The sequence below is a fragment of the Pogona vitticeps genome, chromosome 4 (assembly GCF_051106095.1).
Source record: "Pogona vitticeps strain Pit_001003342236 chromosome 4, PviZW2.1, whole genome shotgun sequence".
NCBI lineage: Eukaryota > Metazoa > Chordata > Lepidosauria > Squamata > Agamidae > Pogona > Pogona vitticeps.
In genome coordinates this window covers 1,897,916-1,919,274 of record NC_135786.1, presented here as the reverse complement: position 1 = coordinate 1,919,274, position 21,359 = coordinate 1,897,916, and the positions used below count along the sequence as shown (strand labels likewise).

The 21,359-nt window shown below is 47.0% G+C and overlaps 1 long non-coding RNA gene across 1 annotated transcript; it reads left to right on the top strand.

The window, feature by feature from the left end:
• The first annotated feature begins 9,404 nt into the window (after positions 1 to 9,404).
• LOC144588809 (uncharacterized) lies at positions 9,405 to 13,032 on the top strand. The gene is made up of 2 exons (XR_013544522.1): positions 9,405 to 11,244; positions 12,742 to 13,032. It is a non-coding gene; the product is annotated as an uncharacterized LOC144588809 (long non-coding RNA).
• Positions 13,033 to 21,359: the final 8,327 nt, after the last annotated feature.

The window sequence follows — 21,359 nt, the reverse complement described above, 5'->3', positions numbered from 1 at the left end:
TGATGAGGCATGATCAGAACCAAACAGTCACTATGATTCAAATAAGCTTACTCTTCTTAGGTTAAAATAACAACTAAATCTATGTGAAGTCATCATCTTGGCAAACATTCTGCATCTTAGCATTCTAGAGAAGCTGGGCTAATCTCTCCCCCACTTTCTTTCAAAAAGACAACCCCCCCTCTCTCCCCCCCCCAACATTCACCTGCCACAGACATGAAACCACCATTTTTCTACCTGTCTCTGGACCTGCATGTTCTTTCTTACACTTCCAAAGTATGAACCAATTAGGATGATGAGGGGGTAACCCAGTTCACCGCCCCTATTTCACATGCAATCTGCAGGCGGCTTATCTCGTCCCAATTAGGAGGAATGCGGTGCTCGGTCTTCCCCTTGATCTTCTCCAACCTCGCTCCTTATCTTGGGGCCAGGAAGAGCCAACTCTGAGCAACAGGATCCGGGAAGATGTTCAGTGGCTTCAATCCAAACGACACAGGACACTTAACAGACTCCATCTCTCTATGACTACAAGTCCCATTTGCCTTCTAATTCCTTGCAGGAAGGAAGGAGCTGCTGATGGATTAAAGGAAGGAAGGAGGGAGGGAGGGGAAGGAAGGAAGGAAGGGGGAAGGCTCCCAAGCGAAGGAGAATAACCCTGAAGTGGAAGGGAAGAGGAAGAGATCTATTCACGTAACTCCAGTCACGCCATGTCGATCCGTTAAACATACCCAAAACAAAGGGAAGTGGAACCCCCTCTTTATCAGGAGCACATAAGAAGTGTGGATGAACGAACCCTCGGGAGAAAGGAAGGGGTCCTTCTTTGGTGAGGAAGGAGTGGGGATTTTTTTAAAAGGAATTGCATGGAGACAGGGAGGCTGTCCGGCCTTGGGAGGGCTTCCTTCCTTCCTTCCTTCCTTCTTTCCTTCCTTCCTTCCTTCCTTCCTCCCTCCCTTCCTTCCTTCCTTCCTTCCTTCCTTCCTTCCTTCCTTCCTTCCTTCCTTCCTTCCTTCCTTCCTTCCTTCCTTCCTTCCTTCCTTCCATCCATCCATCCATCCATCCATGATCAGCTCCTTCCTTCCTTCCTTCCTTCCTTCCTTCCTTCCTTCCTTCCTTCCTTCCTTCCTTCCTTCCTTCCTTCCTTCCTTCCTTCCTTCCTTCCTTCCTTCCTTCCTTCCTTCCTTCCTTCCTTCCTTCCTTCCTTCCTTCCTTCCTTCCTTCCTTCCTTCCTTCCTTCCTTCCTTCCTTCCTTCCTTCCTTCCTTCCTTCCTTCCTTCCATTTCCATCTTCTCCTTCCTTCCTTCCTTCCTTCCTTCCTTCCTTCCTTCCTTCCTTCCTTCCTTCCTTCCTTCCTTCCTTCCTTCCTTCCTTCCTTCCTTCCTTCCTTCCTTCCTTCCCTTACACTCCTGCATCCCTGGACTGCTGCAGGAGGTCTTCAGAGCTGAGGAACGGTGGCCCTTTTTATATGTGGGGTGCAGGGGCGGAGGTGGCAGGGAGTAGCCCCCTCCTGGAACGCCTGCATTCTGTGCCCCAACTGAGTCTGGAAAATGGCCCTCGTGGGGCTCCTGTTTTTCTAGGCGTCTTCTCTCCCCCCCCCCCAGGTCCCCCACTTCTCCAGCCCAGCGTCACATGCCTTTCATCCAGTCCTGAAAAGTATGCAGTATCTGGGGGGGGGGGTGTTTCATCTCCCACAGTGGTCCTGGTGGTGGTGATGATGAGGATGCTTCCACTAAATTAGGAACACTGTAGACAGTTTGCTTTTGCAGCCATGGGGTCAAGCCTCAGGGGAGGGGGGGCCCAAGGAAGAAGAAGCATCTTCCCAAGCCGAGGGTCAATCCTGCTCATGGAAAACGGATCGGTGGGGCTTGGTCTCCAGGGTGGACAACAGAGAGAGAAGCCACAGAAGCAGCCAAGCCAGCAGCTTCTCCTTCTCGGGAACGTCCTGTCCTTTCCCCAAAAGGATCATCAAAAGCATCTTAACAGATGAACTTTCCTCTTATTTCCTCCGCTGTAGTTGGAGGCAAGTTTCCAAATCCGCCTCCGTCCAACTTAAGGTCTTGGCAGGGCACCAGAAGCGGGGTCAAAATCAAGACAGAAATAGATCATAAGAACAGCAGTATAAAACCGTGGCAAAGGGTTAGACCTCCTCTAGCCCGGCTTTCTCTGTCCAACAAACACATCTGGAAGCCTCTTGCAACATTCGGAAGAAGGACGTGATTCCACTGGAAAAGGCTGTAAGGAGATGAGAAGGTTAATCTAATCCCATTGTTGTGATGATGACTGTGGCAAACATCATTCAGACACCAGTTCTGTTCTTGGTTACAGTTCAGATGGAAGGCACACAGCTTTCTCTTCCCTGCCAGAACACCGAAAAAACGAGAGACCCCACTTGCCTTGTCCAGTTCCTGTTATCCTCCTCTAGATTTTAGACAGCATTTCTGACAGAAATTTGTTTATTTATTTATTAATTATGTTTTAGACTTCTACCCCGCCTATCAAGACCAAAGATCTACTCTGGGCAGGATTACAATTTTTTTTAATTTTTTTTTTACAAAAAGTGAAACCAATAAACGTATACTATGAATCCAAGATGGCAAAATGTCAAAATTTAAGATACGGCAGGAGGGAAAGCTTGTCCAAATAGCCAGGTCTTAACTGTTTCCTTACCCCACACCAAGACAGTTAAACCTAGAAATGTTCTGAAGACTGCAGCAGAGTAACCTGAAGGAAGGAAGGAAGGCGTTGATGATGGATAGAAGGAAAGAAGGATCTGATGATGAATAGAAGGAAGGAAGGAAGGAAGGAAGGAAGGAAGGAAGGAAGGAAGGAAGGAAGGAAGGAAGGAAGGAAGGAAGGAAGGAAGGAAGGAAGGAAAGCTGATGATGGAGCCTCAAGAAGAGGCTAAGATGAATTTAAAAATATATATTTAACATTAAAAAGAAAGCTTCAGAGACAGGCGGTGGAAAAGTCTGTAGGTAAAAACAAAACCCGGTTTATTTCAGGGCAAAAGGGAATTTGACTTCATTCCCCATTTTGACTCAAATCTGCTCTGCGGAAGAAAGGAAATTCGGCGGAGAGACACAGCAGCCCTTACAGCTCTTCCATCAATGGACAGTCGTCTTTGCTATAGGAGTTCGTCTCTCGTCATGTCTGTGGCGGCTCAACTCAGTTCCAGTGGACAATCGCCTCCGTGGCTAAGCGCATAATCTGGTTGAAGTCAAACCGGAGGTCCTTCCTCCAGAAACGCCGGTCTCTGCCCTCAACCTGAGCAGGGGAGCATGGGCTTCCTGTCCGGACAGAGGCGTTTCGGTCATTCTCAACGAAAAGCGACAACGCGCCGGTGAGCTTCCGAACAGTCAGCGGCTTGGGCTTCAGGGGCTAAAGGTACCAGCCAGGTTCTTCTGCTTCAGAGAAAACGAGGTCCTTGGTGGAAGGACAGAGACCTTCCCCTCCCAAGACCAAACTCGGCATTGCTCCCCGGGGCCCTGCGGACGGTGGGATTCTGGAAACTGGAGTTCCCAAAAAGAACCTAACTTTTTCGAGCACTGGACCAACAGCTGGGAAGGAAGAGGGACCTGCTCGCACGGAAAGGCTCCCAGGTGGTCCCTTCTCCCCTCCAAGGAGAAGGCAGCCGCGAATCAGAGGATCGGAGGAGCCTGGCCCCAGGCAGGTTGGATGGGGCCGCCCTTTCCGAGGGTGCCTCCAGACCTCTCTTCTGCCCCAGCCCTGAGCTTTTGTCCTTCACCAGCACCGGCCACTTCCCTTCCCTTCAGACCCTACAGGTACCTCTAGCGCTCGGAGAGGGATGGACACACGGACTTTCTTCCTTCCTTTCTGACGCTGCCTTTATTCCTGATGAACGCCTATCCATGGGCAGCCCGCGGTCCTTTTGCCAATCTCTCCCAAGCAAGAGCCAAAACACACACGACGTCCAGGGATCTTATTCCCTGTTTTTCAGGAACTCGCCGTGCCTTAATTCACAGTATTTCCTGGTTTGCTGTCTCGTACACAGAGAAGCCTTCCAAGCAGCTTTCTTCTTAAGATTTTTCAAAATATACATCAATAGCTGTCTTCCCTTAGAAAAACACGATGAGACCTTTTTAGAAGGAAGTGCCAAGGGGATGCGTTGAGCCATGGCAGTGTGGGGTGTGTGGTTAGGGATGGCTTGGGCACTGTCCAATAGGAGTCTGACTAACGAACCGTCAGGCAACTTTATGAATCCCGTTTCTCTCTCACCTGTCTCTCCATGAGAGACGTACCTGGCTTTCCTCCCCTGCCTTTGTGTTCGCAACCGTCCTGTCAAGGGGGTCAGGCTGACAGAAAGAGCGAGTGATGTGTCCGAGGTGCCCCAGAGAATTTCATGCCGAAGCGGAGATGTGAACCTGGGCCTCCCCCTACCGTAGTCCAACACTGTAACCCTAAAACCCACATCAAACTAGCAGTAAAACCAGCAATTCTATTCTCCTCACACAGCTACCCCAGAGTCCCTTTCTAAGTGGAAGCAGAAGGATGTAAACATTGTGTGGTTCTCTGGAAGGCGAGTCCTGGCCACTGGACCTCTTTCTGATTAGGTTGAAGACTTTCTCTCCTCCTCTTCCGAGTAGCTTCTTCAGTCTGAGGAGAGTCGGTAGGAGATTCCCGGAGAGACCCTCCGACTCTCCTCAGACTGAAGAGGCGGCTGCTGGAGGAGAGGCGCAAAGTTTCAGCCGACCAAGAGAGAAGTCCGGTTGGCGGGACTCGGCCTCCAGACCGCCGTCATTTCTCGAAGAGCTTTCAGAAGGTCTCCCTCAGCCCTTCTTCCGGCCCTGCCTGGCCGACCTCTTCCAGTTGACCCATTTAGTGGGCTTAGCGGCCACAGGGCCCTGATCCTCTCTGACAGGCCCCGCTGGAAGGGGCTCGGCCAACGACCCTTTTTATGGTTCTTGTGGACTCCAGAGCCACGTCCGCACCTGACCCTGCGTCTTGGATGGCGCAGCAGAGAGGAGCGCCCGAGAGGATGACTCCTGTAACGAGAGTGGCCGACATCTTCAAAGGAGCCACCGCGCATGCACACACCCACACATGCACACACCCACACCCACACCCAAGAGGCTCGCAGTTCTTATCGATGCCGTGGAGGATCCTGGCCACGGCTCTGCCGGTGAACTTCTCATCGTCCTGGCGGATGGACCAGAAATGGCGGATGTCGGCCCTGATCGGCTCTTCCCAATCCTGCAGAGCAACTCGGGGTGGACTAAAGGCCATGCCACGTTCGTCCCAGAACACGCGTGGAGCAGCTTGTACAACCTACAGTCCTGGCGTCCCACCTCTTCCCTTTGGGCATCTCCAGGAAAACAATGGAAGCTGGAATGGAATCAGGAAAAAGAAAGAAAGAAAAAGGCCAGTGAGGACAAGGCGTGACCTCCTTCCCGCCCAGCCTTCCTTTCCTGACAAAACATTGCACAGGTGACCAGGGGGAAGCTACTTGCCAACTCACCTCAAGGATGAGGCAGGCTGGTTCACTGGGTAGAGCTGCCTCCCGTGCACCCTGGTGACCCTAGAGATACATTGGAGTATAAATTCCATCATCCACAAGACTTCTGTCTGGGGGGATAATGGGAGCTGCAGTCAGACATGTTGTGTTTGGGTAATTCTGTGCTTCGTTCCATTCGTTTTCCCGGACAGCAAAAAAGATCCCAAACAGGGTTGGCGTGAGCACACAGCCTTGTTTTACTCAGCTTCGGATATCAAAGGGATCTGATGTTGAGCCATCAAAAACTACAGTGCCCTTCATTTCCTCATGAAAGCGCCTGATGATGTTAAGGAGTTCAGGTGGACATCCAATCTTGGGAAGTATTTTAAAAAGTCCGTCCCTGCTAACCAAATCAAAGGCCTTTGTGAGATCTATGAAGGCCACAAAGAGTGGCTGTTGTTGTTCCCTGCATTTCTCCTGCAACTGTCTGAGGGAGAATACCAGAGCACGCCAGGCCCTCCTGTCTTCCACTACCTCCCGGAGTTGGGTCAAATTCATGTTGGTCGCTTCGATGACACTGTCCAGCCATCTCGTCCTCTGTCGTCCCCTTCTCCTCTTGCCCTCTCACTTTCCCAACATCAGGGTCTTTCCCAGGGAGTCTTCTCTTCTCATGAGATGGCCAAAGTATTGGAGCCTCAGCTTCAGGATCTGTCCTTCCAGTGAGCACTCAGGGTTGATTTCCTTTAGAATGGATAGGTTTGTTCTCCTTGCAGACCAGTGGACTCTCAAGAGTCTCCTCCAGAACCACAATTCGAAAGCATCAATTCTTTGGCGGTCAGCCTTCTTTATGGTCCAGCTCTCACTTCCATACATCGCCTTCTGGAAAAAACATAGCTTTGACTATGAGGAACTTTGTTGGCAAGGTGATGATATGTTGTTGGCCATCCAGAGTAGTCTATGTGACTAGATGGATGGGCCAGAAATGTAATAAACAAACAAACAAACAAATAAATGAATGAATAAATAAACGTCTCTGCTTTTTAAGATGCTGTCAAGGTTTGTCATCGCTTTCCTCCCAAGAAGCAGATGACAATTTCATGGCTGCTGTCTCCATCTGCAGTGATCATGGAGCCCAGGAAAATAAAATCTGTCACTGCCTCCATATCTTCCCCTTCTATTTCCCAGGAGGTGATGGGAAATAGTCAAGAGACTATGGTAACATGCTCTGAATTGAGGAGTGTCCTCTCCAGAGCATGAAGCCTGGGTAAAGTAATAAGCTGTTACCCAAGCAGCAGATCCCCCCTCTCCACATTGCTGAAATAGTCCAATGGAAAGGCAAGAGCCAATACAACTGGTTCCAGCGACGTCGCAGGAGTTGGCAGAACGACACAAGCTGCCTTCGGGACTCCAGCTCCGGATTTTGCCTCGAGGTTAACTCCTGAAGCTGTTTCCATGAGTGGATATAGCCACAAGGCAGTGGAGGTTTGAAATTGGAGTTTTCCTTCTCCTAGATGGGCTGCCTTCCATGGCTGACGAGCCCCACCTACCCGGCCACCCTCATTAAGAGGTTCTTTAATTCCTCCTCACTTTCTGCCATCAGAGTGGTATCATCTGCATATCTGAGGTTGTTGATATTCCTTACGGCAATCTATGGTTTAATCATCCATCCAAAGGGAGAGGGCAACCAAGAGAGCAGAAGAAGGATGAGACGGGGAAGGGCAGCCATGAAGACATGAGATAGGATCCTCAAGTGCGAGGAGGTGTCACTGGAGACTAAGGCCAAACTGTTGTATTTCTGCTCATCAGGTGCGGGTGTGAAAGTTGGACAGGAAATAAAGCTGTCAGGGGAAAAAAACTGATTCGTTTGAAAAGTGGTGCCAGAAGAGAGCTTTGCTGCTTCCCTGGACTGCCAGAAAGATTGACAAGTTGGTCTGGAAGCAAACAGGACAAAACGGAAGATGCGGTCCTACTTTGGGCACATCATGAGAAGGCAGAAAAAGACCCTCATGCTGGGAAAAGTTGAAGGCAGCAGGAAAAGAGGAAGACCCCATACGAGATGGAGTGACGCCCCAAAGGAAGCCACAGGCTTGAGTCTAGAAGCGCAGAGCAGGGCTGTTGAAGAGAGAGCATGCTAGAGATCGCTCATTCGGAGGGGTGGCCACGAGTGGGAGGTGTGAGTTGACAGCACATCGCAACAAGCATTCCACAACAATGTCTCAGCTTTCAAATTTTTCAGATTTCTCCATCAGTGTAGATCTAAAGAACACAAAACATTAGTGCACTGTTTCATAGAATGATAATTGGCCGTAACGAGGGCCGTGGGGAGCCCTTGTGGATTTGGGATTTTGTTTTGTCCCCCTTGGGTAGCCCGTGTTGGGCAACAGGAACGATACGGGAGAGGTGCCACTGCAATGCTCGTGAGCAGCTGCTGTCCTTGCATCAAACCTTTCATGGCACAACTCTCTGGTCTTCCACCCCATCAAAGCCTCCTTGTGGTAGCCTCCCAGTCCCTGCCCAGTGGAGAGCCAGGCTCCCAACTTCTGACTCATTGGCTATTTATGGAAGAGTGTGTTAAGGTATATTTTTTCATTGCCTGAAAATTGATATATGTGTGTGTGTGTGTGCACAGAACAAGACAGATGACATCACTTCCTCTAGACCTGGCTGATGCAACTGCACTGCAATACTTGATGAACACACCTGAGTAGATGAGATCACCACTTTATGATTGGACAGACTAGGCTGGACTTATGTATAAAAGTAGTCAGAGAACACTGTTCACTCTCTCCTCTATTACTCAATTTCTGCGTGTCACTCTGTCGGTTTGAACACTGTATGCTGATGCTGTTGATGATACAAAGCTGTATGTATGTCCTGTAAATACTGTAAATTATTTGTAAATACACCACCGAGAAAAGCAGCATTGTGGTCGTTTATCTGCGCCGTACTCTGCTGTACTCTGCAAAGAAGAGATAAAGACGCACCCGAACCACACACGTTCCCGGGTACAGAGGTTATGCGCCCAGCACGCTCCCGCTGCGCAAGATAAAAGGTGGTGAGTAAACGTTGTGCAACGTGGGAAGAATAAATAAATGAAAAAAGAGGAGGAGAGCAGTGACAGCGAGACAGAAGCTAGTTCGTCTGTGGGGAAGGTACAGAGAACAGAAAGGCTTCAGAGAGACAGGACAATGGCAACATACAGCTCAGGAGTTGGTGCTCTGGCTATAAACAGGCTAAATGAGCAGAACTATAAAACGTGGGCAGTAAAATCCGAGATGCTGCTAAGAAAAGAGTCATTATGGCGCTACATTATTAACCCCCCAGCGCAGCCCGATGATGAGGAATTGGAGCAGAGTGAGAAAGCTCTAGCAACTTTAGTGTTGTCCCTTGAAGATACCATTTTAGTTCATATACAGGGACTAACAACAGCCCGGGAAGTCTGGAATAGACTAAAAGGGATTTATCAGCGAGAAACAACTGGAACAAAAATAGCACTTACCAGAAAATTGTTCCAGTGCAGAATGCAGCCGGGGCAGAGTGCATCGGAGCACTTAAAAAATATGAAAGACATGTTCAATCAGCTTCAACTCATGAACGTTGTATTTCCCCAAGAGCAGCAGGTTTATATACTTCTTAGCTCGTTAAATGACTCTTATTCTATGCTGATAACAAGCTTGGAATCGTTAACAGATGCTCAGCTAACTTTGGAATATGTTTCGAGTAGAATTTTGCAGGAGGAACAGCATTTACAGGAAAGAAAAATGAATAAACGCCAAAGCCACGTGGAGGCTGGACGGGATGGATATCCGGAAGCCAGCAGACGTGCCGCGGAAGAACAAAAGGGGCGAGTCCTGATGACAAAAGCTTGCTTCTTGTGCGGTTCCACCAATCATCTCCGGAAAGACTGTGATGCAACAGGAAGTCCTCCAAATCATAGAGATGTGACCGGAAGTCCTCCGGACCATAGAGTCTACAGAAAAAAGGGCTCCAGGAGATTTCAAAGAAGAGACAACGTGGGACAAATCTCTTCAGTAACGAATGACACAAGAAGCAGCAACAAAACAGAGATGATTAGATGGCTGTTAGATTCTGGAGCTGCAGAAAATTTGTCTAATTCTTTAGAAATGTTTTCTTTTATAGGTAAATCTGATCTACGGCATGTGACGATGGCGAACGGCCAGCAGGTGGCGGTCAAAGGCAAAGGAACTGTGTACGTCTCTGCATTGAAAACTGAGATAAGGGAAGTCTATTACACTCCAGGTTTAGAATTTAACATTATTTCTATTGCGTCTTTGGTAGATCAGAAGTTTGCTGTAAGTTTTGAAAAACAGGAGTGTGTGATAAAGAAAGAGGGCACTTTAATTGCAAAAGTGAGGCAAGAAAATAAATTGTATTTCTTACAGAGCCAGGCACATGAAGGTGCAAACACATTGCAAGTGAACAGACCACAACATGATAATTGCATACACTTGTTGCATAGGAGGTTGGGTCATGCAAATTTTAGAACAATACAAAAGATGGAGCACTTAGCCAGGGATGTAAGTTTGAAGAAATGTCATAATTACCTGGACTGTGCAGTTTGCAAAGCAAGTAAAACATGTATAGCTCCAAAAGGAAAGAAAACTGATAGAATTACTACTAGACCTTTTGAATTAGTGCATACTGATTTAATGGGACCATTCCCACCATCGCTAGGGGGAGCGAGATTTTGTATGGTAATTACTGATGATTTTTCGAGATTTTCTTTTTGTTATACGTTAAAGTCTAAGACAGAAGTTTTTGACACATTCAGAAAATGGTTGGTTGCAACAGAGAGAAAATTTGGCCTCAAGGTAGCTCAGCTACAAACAGACAGGGGCACAGAGTTTACAAACCACAGGTTTCAGAGGTGGTTGGAGAGTCTAGGCATTAGACACAGGTTGACAAGCCCTTATAGTCCCTTTCAAAATGGGGTTGCAGAAAGAAGGAACAGAGTATTGCAGGAGATGAAAGACTCAATGCTTGCAGATGCTAAACTGCCACATGGGCTTTGGAGTGAAGCAATACTCACAAGTAATTTTATTGTTAACAGAATCTATTCTTCTGCCATAGATGAAACGCCATACTTTCTATTATACGGTAAGAAGCCATGTATGAAGTACTTACGCGTGTTTGGGTGCACGGCTTTTGTGCACATACCAAGACAGCTACGAAGAAAAGGTAAAAGTAAAACGAGAAAATTAATTTTTGTGGGTTATGAACCAAACAGCAAAGCTTACAGGTTTTTTGATGGCAACAGGGGCGTGATCATATCAAGGTCTGCTAGTTTCAATGAGGGTGAGAACTGGGACCAGGTACATGCCAATTCACAATTATACATTCCTCTGCACTCAAGAAGAAACCAAATTAGAAAGACAGGAACACAGATGCGAGATGAGGAACCCTATGATGAAGATGCCACAGATAACGAGGCAGATGTCGATGAAGAAGAAGAAGCTACTGCAGAAGAAGAAGGGCCTGCTACAGATGATGAAGGAAAAGAAGATGAAGAACATGAAGCTCACACAAGTAGGCAGTCAGAGAATCAGACACATAGTCCCAGAAGGTCTCAGAGGGCTAACAAAGGGGTTCCACCACAAAGATATGGTTTGGGTGGTGTTACAGTATGTAATGTGTATGTTGAGCCTAAAAATTATAAAGATGTCTTAAAGCTACCTGATTTAGAAAAGAAGAAATGGATGGAGGCCATGGATGAAGAAATGAAGTCCATGAAGAAACACAATGTATTCTCTGAGACCAAACTGCCAGCAAAAAACAAGGTAATAGGATGTAAGTGGGTGTTTAAAAGGAAGTTACAAAATGATGGAAATTTCAGATATAAAGCAAGGTTAGTGGCACAAGGTTTCACACAGAAAAGATTTGAACATTATGACCAGGTATTTTCGCCAGCAGTTAGGTCTGAAACACTAAGAGCTGCACTCACATTTGCTGCCGCCAAAAATTATGTGATTCACCATTACGATATTACTACTGCTTACTTGAATGCAGATTTAAAAGAAGAATTGTACATGGCGAAAGCACCAGGTTTCCAAGGTGACAAACCAGAATTAGTATACAGATTAAATAAATCCATTTATGGCCTCAAACAATCCGCCAGAAACTGGAATGACTGTTTACATCATGTATTGGTAAATTTAGGTTACAAAAACAGTCTGGCGGATCCTTGCATGTACACCAAGAAAGTAGGTAATGAGTTGAATGTACTGCTTGCTTATGTAGATGACCTATGTTTCATAACCAAAGACCACAGTCAAGTAGAGCTATTTGAAAGACAATTAAAAAAGAAATTTGAATTTAAAAGTCTGGGCCCCATACAAAATTACCTAGGCGTACAAATAAAGAAAACAGAAAAGGGGTTTGAGTTAAGCCAAGAACTAAAAATAAAACAAATGCTAGAAAAGTATAACATGGAAGAGTGCAAATGTGTAAATACCCCTATGGTAGTAGATTTTCAGAAAGAAGATGAAATAAGCAAAGAATTTGAGGACCAAGAGTTATACCACTCTGCAATTGGCAGTTTAATGTACTTGGCCAATTGGACGCGTCCTGACATTGCAGCGTCAGTAAACATCCTTAGTAGATATGTGGCAAATCCAAAAGAAAAACACTGGCAAGGTGTGAAAAGAATATTTAGATATTTAAAGGGAACGTGTAATTACCACTTAATATTGAAGGCATCAAAGAGTTTAAAGTTGTCAGCCTATGTAGATAGCGATTGGGCCAACGATGAAACTGACAGGAAATCAATGACTGGGTTTGTCGTCAGACTTGGAAACAGCATAATTGGTTGGAAGTCAAGGAAACAAGGGTCCGTGGCTACCTCAACTTCAGAGGCAGAATTTGCAGCTTTGTCTGAATTATGTTCAGAATTGATGTGGTATAAACAGTTAATAAAAGATCTGCAATGCAAAACTGATGACACGATAAAGGTAATGGAGGATAATACAACATGCATACACATGGCTAATTCTGATAGAATAAAGAGCAGAAGTAAGCATGTTGATATAAAATATCATAATGTGAGGGAAGCTATTAGAGAAAAGTTAATTGAGTTACAGTATTGTAGCACTGAAGAGAATGTGGCAGACATTTTAACAAAACCATTATGTGCTCAGAAACATGAAATGTGCATAGATGCAATGGGAATGTGTAATGTTTAATAAGTAACGGATTCATGCAATTCAAAATAGGGGGAGTGTTAAGGTATATTTTTTCATTGCCTGAAAATTGATATATGTGTGTGTGTGTGTGCACAGAACAAGACAGATGACATCACTTCCTCTAGACCTGGCTGATGCAACTGCACTGCAATACTTGATGAACACACCTGAGTAGATGAGATCACCACTTTATGATTGGACAGACTAGGCTGGACTTATGTATAAAAGTAGTCAGAGAACACTGTTCACTCTCTCCTCTATTACTCAATTTCTGCGTGTCACTCTGTCGGTTTGAACACTGTATGCTGATGCTGTTGATGATACAAAGCTGTATGTATGTCCTGTAAATACTGTAAATTATTTGTAAATACACCACCGAGAAAAGCAGCATTGTGGTCGTTTATCTGCGCCGTACTCTGCTGTACTCTGCAAAGAAGAGATAAAGACGCACCCGAACCACACACGTTCCCGGGTACAGAGTGGCTCCTTGGGTGTGCAATGAGGTACCTCGAAACGGAAGCAGGGACTTTTTTCCAGTGGCCGTCTACCGGCGCTGTCGATGTGCTTCTGGCATTCTCTACATAGCTTTGCAACAGGATACGTATCAAGATGTTCTGGCTATAGAATCATATGTAAATTCTGACTGAGCCAGGGTAGAGTATAATCATTTGAATATTAGATTTGGGAGAGGATCATACGGGTTGAGATCCCTGCATAGTCAAAAAGCTTTGTAGGTATCCCATAGTATGGATGGTGGTTTTTGGTATCCATTTTTATTGATAGCAAAAGAACTTCCTACAAATCTATGTGAACCCCAGAGGGACCACATGCACACACACACACGCACACGCACACGCGCACACACACACACACACACAAGCATGCAGTCCTTTAATTTTCTAAGCCACCAACGGCCCTTTTCAGAAGGAAGGCAAAGTATTTAAATATTTAAAATAACTTTTTTTAAAATAAAAAACAAAGATATGTCTCTACTGTGATTTTGGTTACAAACATTTCCTGGAGTCCTCTTTCGGAGACCACTCGACCGGGGTCTCTCACAACCTGGCCTGACTCAGGCAGGCTTCCATTGCAAGAGTCCAAAGAATTTTGAGAAACGATGGTTCCAAAGCAGAGACAAGGGCTTTCTCTCTACTTGTGTCCTTGTTTCCAACTTGGGACCAGTCAGGAAAACAAGGCAGGCCCTGTCTTGGCATTTTTGGGGTACAGGGACAACAGGCCCTGCCATTTTTTGGGTGAAGGGGCAACTCTTTGTGATGTCACGTTGGGATGCAGTTCATCACCTTAATAAACTTCTGGTCTTTCTTTCTTTCTTTATGCCATTTTTGGGGCGCAGAGGCAACAGGCCCTGCCATATTTGGGGTACAGGGGCAATAGGACCCTGACCCCTCTTTGTGATGTCACGTTGTGATGCAGTTCATCACCTTAATTAAACCTCTGGTCCAGGACAGCCACCCTCCATCTGGTGAGTGACAGGCGCTCAGTCAGCTGTCTTGATCCAGTGATGGCCAAGACCTGGCACAAGCTCCTGGTTGCTCTCGGGAAAATGTTGACAGCCCTGATCAGATATGTCATCGTTCTTCTTGTCACCGCTTTCATGAGATTATGTTATCACTTTGTTCTCCTTTGGAAATTCCTGGAGAGTTTTCCTTTGTTTGAGAACACCTTTCGATCCATGAGGAGGTACTTTGCTATCTATTTGGTGGGTCACCCACGCTCCGGCAGCGGTGTTGATCCAAGGATGGAGCAGACCCAGCGCAGGCGTCCGGTTACTCTCAAGGAAGCCCTTGCAACTCTCCTCCGATACCTCCTCTTCATTCTTATCATTTTGTTCATAACATTTTGCTACCAGATTTTCATCCTCTCTGAATTCCTTCAAAACCTCTGTGACTCCATCAAGAGATGTTTCAGGCGCCTCTTTGCTGCCCGTGAAAGGCCACCCCAGCTTTCCAGCGCCCAGGCGAAGGTAGGTTGTGGCATTGCTGCTATGGGCTTGCTTTCCATAAGTAAGCAAAATGCATAGAGACAGGAAGCGGATCGGGTGTCTGTTCTGCAGAAGAAGAAAATGGGAAAGCTATTTTTTCTTTCCTCTCATTCATGCTGGGTCTTTCTCTACATCTTGCTCTTTCTGGTAGGTCTATCAGCGAAGACCAGCAAAGGGGCAAATGCCTGAGGGAACAAGGACGGGGAGAAAAGAACAGAGGGCAAGCCTCTCCACCCCCATTGAGGTAGGTTGTTGCATTACTCATGCATAGAGACAGGAAACGGATCTGGTGTCCGTTCTCCAGAAACAGAAAATGGGAAAACTGGGTTTTTTTAAACTCTCATTTTCTTTTCGTTTTCTCTTTCTGGCAGGTCAATCAGCAAAGACCAGCAAAGGGGCGAGTGCCTGAGGGAACAAGGATTGAGACAAGCCGGGTTCTTCAGTCCTTGAGACCCTTTCTGCCTCCCGCAGCTCCTTCCGAAGCGGATTTGGGACACAGAATGTGGCTTCCGAGGTCCCCACAGGCCCTGACTGCTGAGATTGAAAAACAGAAGAGGCGAAGTCCCGTGATCAAAAAGGTTCACTCCCCATCATTTGGGGTCACCGGAGGGGGAGACATCGCTACCTCTGAGGGACGCCAACTCATGGAGCCCGTGAGGAAAAACGAGAGAGGCAAGCGGGTCAAGGGCCTGTTCAAGAGTGGAGGGGTAAAGCAGGAAAATCAGCATTCGCTTGAGGAGAGGAAGATGGGAAGTGGCAGAGGGAAACGGGGGTTTCAGCTGCCCTGGAGGAAGAAAGGGTTGGAGGGAACTGTGGTCGGAGAGCCCTCCACACAGGAGACTCCAGCGGGATGCCATCAGCCCCCGGACGCAGGGAGGGTGAGCGGAAAAGAAAAGAAAAGGGGATTCATCGCCCGCTTTCTGTGCTGCAGTTCTGCGCCTGAGCAGCAGGCGAACGAGGAAGCTCACCCTTCACATCAGGAGAGGAAGATGGGAAGTGGCAGAAGGAAACGGGGGTTTCAGCTGCCCTGGAGGAAGAAAGGGTCTGGGAGACCCATGGATGGGGAGCCCTCCACAAGGGAGACTCCAAGAGGAACTGCGGATGGAACAGGAGAGGAAACTCCATCCATCACCTGCTGTCTCTGCTGCAAGTCCCTGGAAGCGCAAACATCTCCAGCAGGCCGGCACATCAGGGCGCACTCCTGGTGCCCATTCAGATCCTGTTGGAGACGCAGACGGGAGACTCCAGCGGGATGCCATCAAGCCCCGGACGCAGGGAGGGCGGCTGGAAAAGAAAAGAAAAGGGGATTCATCGCCCGCTTTCCCTGCTGCAGTTCTGCCTCCGTGCAGCAGGCGAACGAGGAACCTCAACCTTCACATCAGGAGAGGAGAAGTCCCAGAAGGAAGGGGGTCTTTCAGATGCCCTGGAGGAGGAGAAGGTCAGAGAGAACCACAAGGCAGACCCCAACAGGGACTGTGTATGTAACAGAAGAGCAAACTCCCTCCATCATCTGCTGCTAGTCCCTGGAAGAGCAAGCCTCTCCATCAGGCCGGCACATCAGGACAGGCTCCTGGTGCCCATTCAGTTCCTGTTGGAGAGGCACACGGGGCGAGTTTCCCTGCGTACACACAGGATGAGGTTCCCTTGCCCTGGGGACAGAAATGACCTAAAAGATTGGGCCAAACCCATATCATCTTATTATTATTAGTAGTAGTAGTATCATCATTATCATTAGTATTATCAGACAAGAGGGCCTTCTTAAACGAACAGTGCAAAGATATGGAGGAAAATAAGAGAAAGGGAAAAAGCAGAGATCTGTTGAAGAAAATTGGAGAGAGAACATTTTGTGCAAAGAATGACAGGGTAAAGGACAAAAATGGGACCTCACAGAAACAGAAGACATCCAGAAGAGGCGGCAAGAATACACAGAGGAATTATATCAGAATTGTCTGGATGTCTCGGACAACCCAGATAGTGTGGTTGCTTACCTTGAGCCAGACATCCTGGAGAGTGAAGTCAACTGGGCTTTAGAAAGCATGGCTAACCACAAGACCAGTGGAGGTGATGGCATTTCAGTTGAACTACTGTATTTAAAATCTTAAAAGATGATGCTGTTAAGGTGCTACACTCAATACACCAGCAAGTTTGGAAAATTCAGTGGTGGCCAGGGGATTGGAACAGATTGGTCTACGTCCCAATCCCAAAGAAGGAGAGTGCCAAAGAATGCTCCAACTACCCTACAATTGCACTCATTTCACACGCTAGCAAGGTTATGCTCAAAATCTTACAAGATAGGCTTCAGCAGTATGTAAACCGAGAACTCCCACACATACAAGCTGGATTTCGAAGGGGCAGAGAAACTAGAGACCAAATTGCTAACATGCGCTGGATGACCGAGAAGGCCAGAGAGTTCCAGAAAAACATCTACTTCTGCTTCATTGACTATGCAAAAGCCTTTGACTGTGTGGACCACAGCAAACTATGGCTTGTCATTAAAGAAATGGGAGTGTCTGACCACCTTATCTATCTCCTGAGAAACCTATACGTTGGACAGGAAGCAACAGTTAGAACTGGATATGGAACAACAGATTGGTTCAAAATTGGGAAAGGAGTACGACAAGGCTGTATATTGTCTCCCTGCTTATTTAACTTATATGCACAATACATCATGCGAAAGGCAGGACTGGAGGAATTCCAAGCCGGAATGAAGTTTGCCAGAAGAAATATCAAAAACTTTGGATATGCAGATGATACCACTCTGATGGAAGAAAGTGAGGAAGAATTAAAGAACGTCTTAATGAGGGCGAAAGAGGAGAGTGCAAAAACAGTGTGAAACTCAACATCAAAAAAACTAAGATCATGGCCACTGGTCCCATCACCTCCTGGGAAATAGAAGGGGAAGATATGGAGGTAGTGACAGATTTTACTTTCTTGGGCTCCGTGATCACTGCACATGGTGACAGCAGCCACAAAATTAAAAGACACCTTCTTCTTGGGTGGAAAGTGATAACAAACCTGGACAGCATCTTAAAAAGCAGAGACATCACCTTGCCGACAAAGGTCCGCATAGTCAAAGCTATGGTTTTCCCAGTAGTGATGTATGGAAGTGAGAGCTGGACCATAAAGAAGGCTGACCATCAAAGAATTGACACTTTTGAATTGTATTGCTGGTGGAGACTCTTGAGAGTCCCCTGGACTGCAAAGAGAACAAACTTATCCATTCTGAGGGAAATCAACCCTGAGTGTTCACTGGAAGGACAGATCCTGAAGCTGAGGCTCCAATACTTTCCCAACATCAGGGCCTTTTCCAGGGAGTCTTCTCTTCTCATGAGATGGCCAAAGTCTTGGAACCTCAGCTTCAGGATCTGTCCTTCCAGTGATCACCCAGGGTTGATTTCTTTCAAAATGGATAGGTTTGTTCTCTTTGAAGTCCAGGGGACTCTCAAGAGTCTCCTCCAGAACCACAATTCAAAAGCATCAATTCTTCGGCGGTCAGCTTTCTTTATGGTCCAGCTCTCAATTCCATGCATCACTGCAGGAAAAATCATAGCTATGACTTATGTGGACTTTTGTCAGCAAGGTGATGTCTCTGCTTTTTAAAATGCTGCTGAGGTTTGTCATCGCTTTCCTCCCAAGAAGCAGGTGTCTTTTAATTTTGTGGCTGCTGTCACCATCTGCAATGATCATGGAGCCCAAGAAAGTACAGTGGTACCTCGACCTACGAACGTCCCTACTTGCGGATATTTCAACCTACGGACAGCTCCAGCTGTAAGTCGATGCAAAATTTTGTGGCCGGAGCTGTTCATAAGTCAAAATGTCCGTAAGTAGGGACGTTCGTAGGTCGAGGGCGGGAAATTCAAACCGTTGGTGGCGAAGAGGCTGCTTCTTTGTAGCTCTTACGCCCCAATGATTAGGAAAAGGGAGGCTCAGCCTCCCTGACTACCACCACTGCTGACACCGCCGCCGGGAGGGGAGCCGCTGGACCATCCCGGCTGAGCTCAGCCTCCCGGGGGTCCCCCACCGCCATCAGAGTCCTGGAAGGGGTTCCCCTGCCGCGATGATAGGCCCCTTCGGAAGCCTCCTGGGGCCTCCAAAGGGACCATTGTCCACAGCGGGGGACTCCCGCCAGACCTCCGATGGTGGTGGGGAAGCCCTGGGAGGCCTCCGAAGGCGCTGATCGCGGCGGTGGGGGACCCCCCGGGAGGCTTAGGACCAGTAAGTTGCTCCTTTTTTCTTTTAAAAAAGTTGTTCTCGGTGGGTTTGGGCTGGGAGGTTTTCACTGGAGGGTATGTTTGTGTGTTGCTTAATTTTTGGGTGTTTTTTGTTTGTTTTTTTGCAGTCCCAGCATGGGAGTTGTTCCAATGTGGGTTTTTGTTTTGTTTTGTTTTTGCAGGCCCAGGGGCCTACAATGTTTTATTTTTATTTTTTTTAGGGGTATTGGGGGGGGGCAGGAACGGATTAATCGCTTTTCAATGCATTCCTAAGGGAAATGGTGGTTCGACTTATGAAAATTTCGACTTACAGCCACCGTTCCAATACGGATTAATTTTGTAAGTCAAGGTACCACTGTAAAATCTCTCACTTCCTCCATATCTTCCCCTTCTATTTGCCAGGGGGTGATGGGACCAGTGGCTATGATATTAGCTTTTTTTTTCTAGTTGAGCTTCAGACAATTTTTGCACTCTCCTCTTTCACCCTCATTAAGAGGCTTTTTAATTCCTCCTCACTTTCTGCCATCAGAGTGGTATCATCTGCATATCTAAGATTGTTGATATTTCTTCTGGCAATCTTAATTCCGGATTGGGATTCCTCCAGTCCAGCCTTTCGCATGATGTATTCTGCATATAAGTTAAATAAGCGGGGGGACAATATACAGCCTTGTCGTACTCCTTTCCCAATTTTGAACCAGTCAGTTGTTCCATATCCAGTTCTAACTGTTGCTTCCTGTCCCACATATAGGTTTCTCAGTAGATAGATAGGGTGGTCAGACACTCCCATTTCTTTAAGAACTTGCCATATTTTGCTGTGGTCCACACAGTCAAAGGCTTTCGCATAGTCAATGAAGCAGAAGTAGATATTTTTCTGGAACTCTCTAGCTTTCTCCATAATCCAGCGCATGTTAGCAATTTGGTCTCGAGTTCCTCTGCCCCTTCGAAATCCAGCTTGTACTTCTGGGAGTTCTCAGTCCACATACTGCTGAAGCCTACCTTGGAGGATTTTGAGCATAACCTTGCTGGTGTGTGAGATGAGTGCAATTGTGCGGTAGTTGGAGCATTCTTTGGCACTGCCCTTATTTGGGATTGGGCCAAATAAGGTCCTCTGGCCACTGCTGAGTTTTCCAAATTTGCTGGCATATTGAGTGTACCACCTTCACAGCATCATCTTTTCATATTTTAAATAGCACAACTGGAATGCCATCACCTCCACTGGTCTTGTGGTTAGCCATGCTTTCTAAAGCCCACTTGACTTCCCTCTCCAGGATGTCTGGCTCAAGGTCAGCAACCACATTATCTGGGTTGTCCGAGACATCCAGGATTCGGACAGTCAATCCCCTGTAATCCAAGCACACAATATGACAAGAGATGCTGCTGTGGGGAATCAGGAAATCTCTCCATCGCCTCTCACCTCTGCACCCTGAGGTTCCCTTGCAGGGGGACAAACATGACACCGAAGATTGAGCCAAATCCATATCGTATTATTATTATTATTATTATTATTATTATTATTATTATTATTATTATTATTATTACTGGATAAGAGATTGCTTTCCAACAGTAATCACATGTTAACCACTGATGTATTTCAATAAAAACCTTTGTTGTGATCTATATTCATGAAGATGCAGATCTGTGTGGCTTTCGGGGGGGGGGTGTCTCTCTTTTCTGGAGCATGTACAGAGTGCAAACCTCAGAGTCCACTGGAGTCCAGAGGTTCAGAACCTGCAGGTCTCGAGTCAAGGCTCCTTGGGTGTTCCCACCCTTGCAACGTGTAAAATAAAAATAAAATCGTGTTTTAAAAAAATAAAAAATAAAAATAAAGTCGTGTTTTAAAAAGGAATAAAAGACAAAGAGAAATCACAGGGAAATAATAATCTTCATGAAAGAAACGAGAAGACAAAATGTTTCTTAATCATAGCAAATCCATGGCCTAGAAATAAAACATACATTTCCTTGATGTCCATCAGTCCTGACTCCCAGAACTGACATGGAAAGGAAAGCAGTCTTGAGGGGGGGTGGCTCGGGAGGAAACCCCTGGAGGTAGCTCCGCCCATTCCATTGCCCCCTCCCCCTCCCCCCAGGAGCTGTCCAGACCAGACGGGGGGGGGGGAAGAGGGTCAGCCGAGGGATCAGGGCTGGAGGGGGTTGCCCTCCCCTTGGAAACCCCGGGACACAGCCCGGATCCATCCCTGCGCCAGAGAGGGGCTTCAATCAAGACCCCCCCCAATGGCAGTGTCTTTTGCCAGGGGGGTCCATCCATCTCACCCCCACTTTTCTGTTTTCCTGAGCTTTAGTACGACTCCACTGACTGGTCAGTCTGATTGCAATTCAATTCCTGCTCCAAAAACGAGGAATGCCAATGATTACAACATGGGCTAGAGTGAATGTTTTACTAACCCATCCAGGGAGAGGATGTGGGTCAGGAGCGGAGAGGAGGGCAAGATTCAGCTTTGCAGGAGCAGGACCAATGTTTGAAGGCCGCGGGATAGAGACCA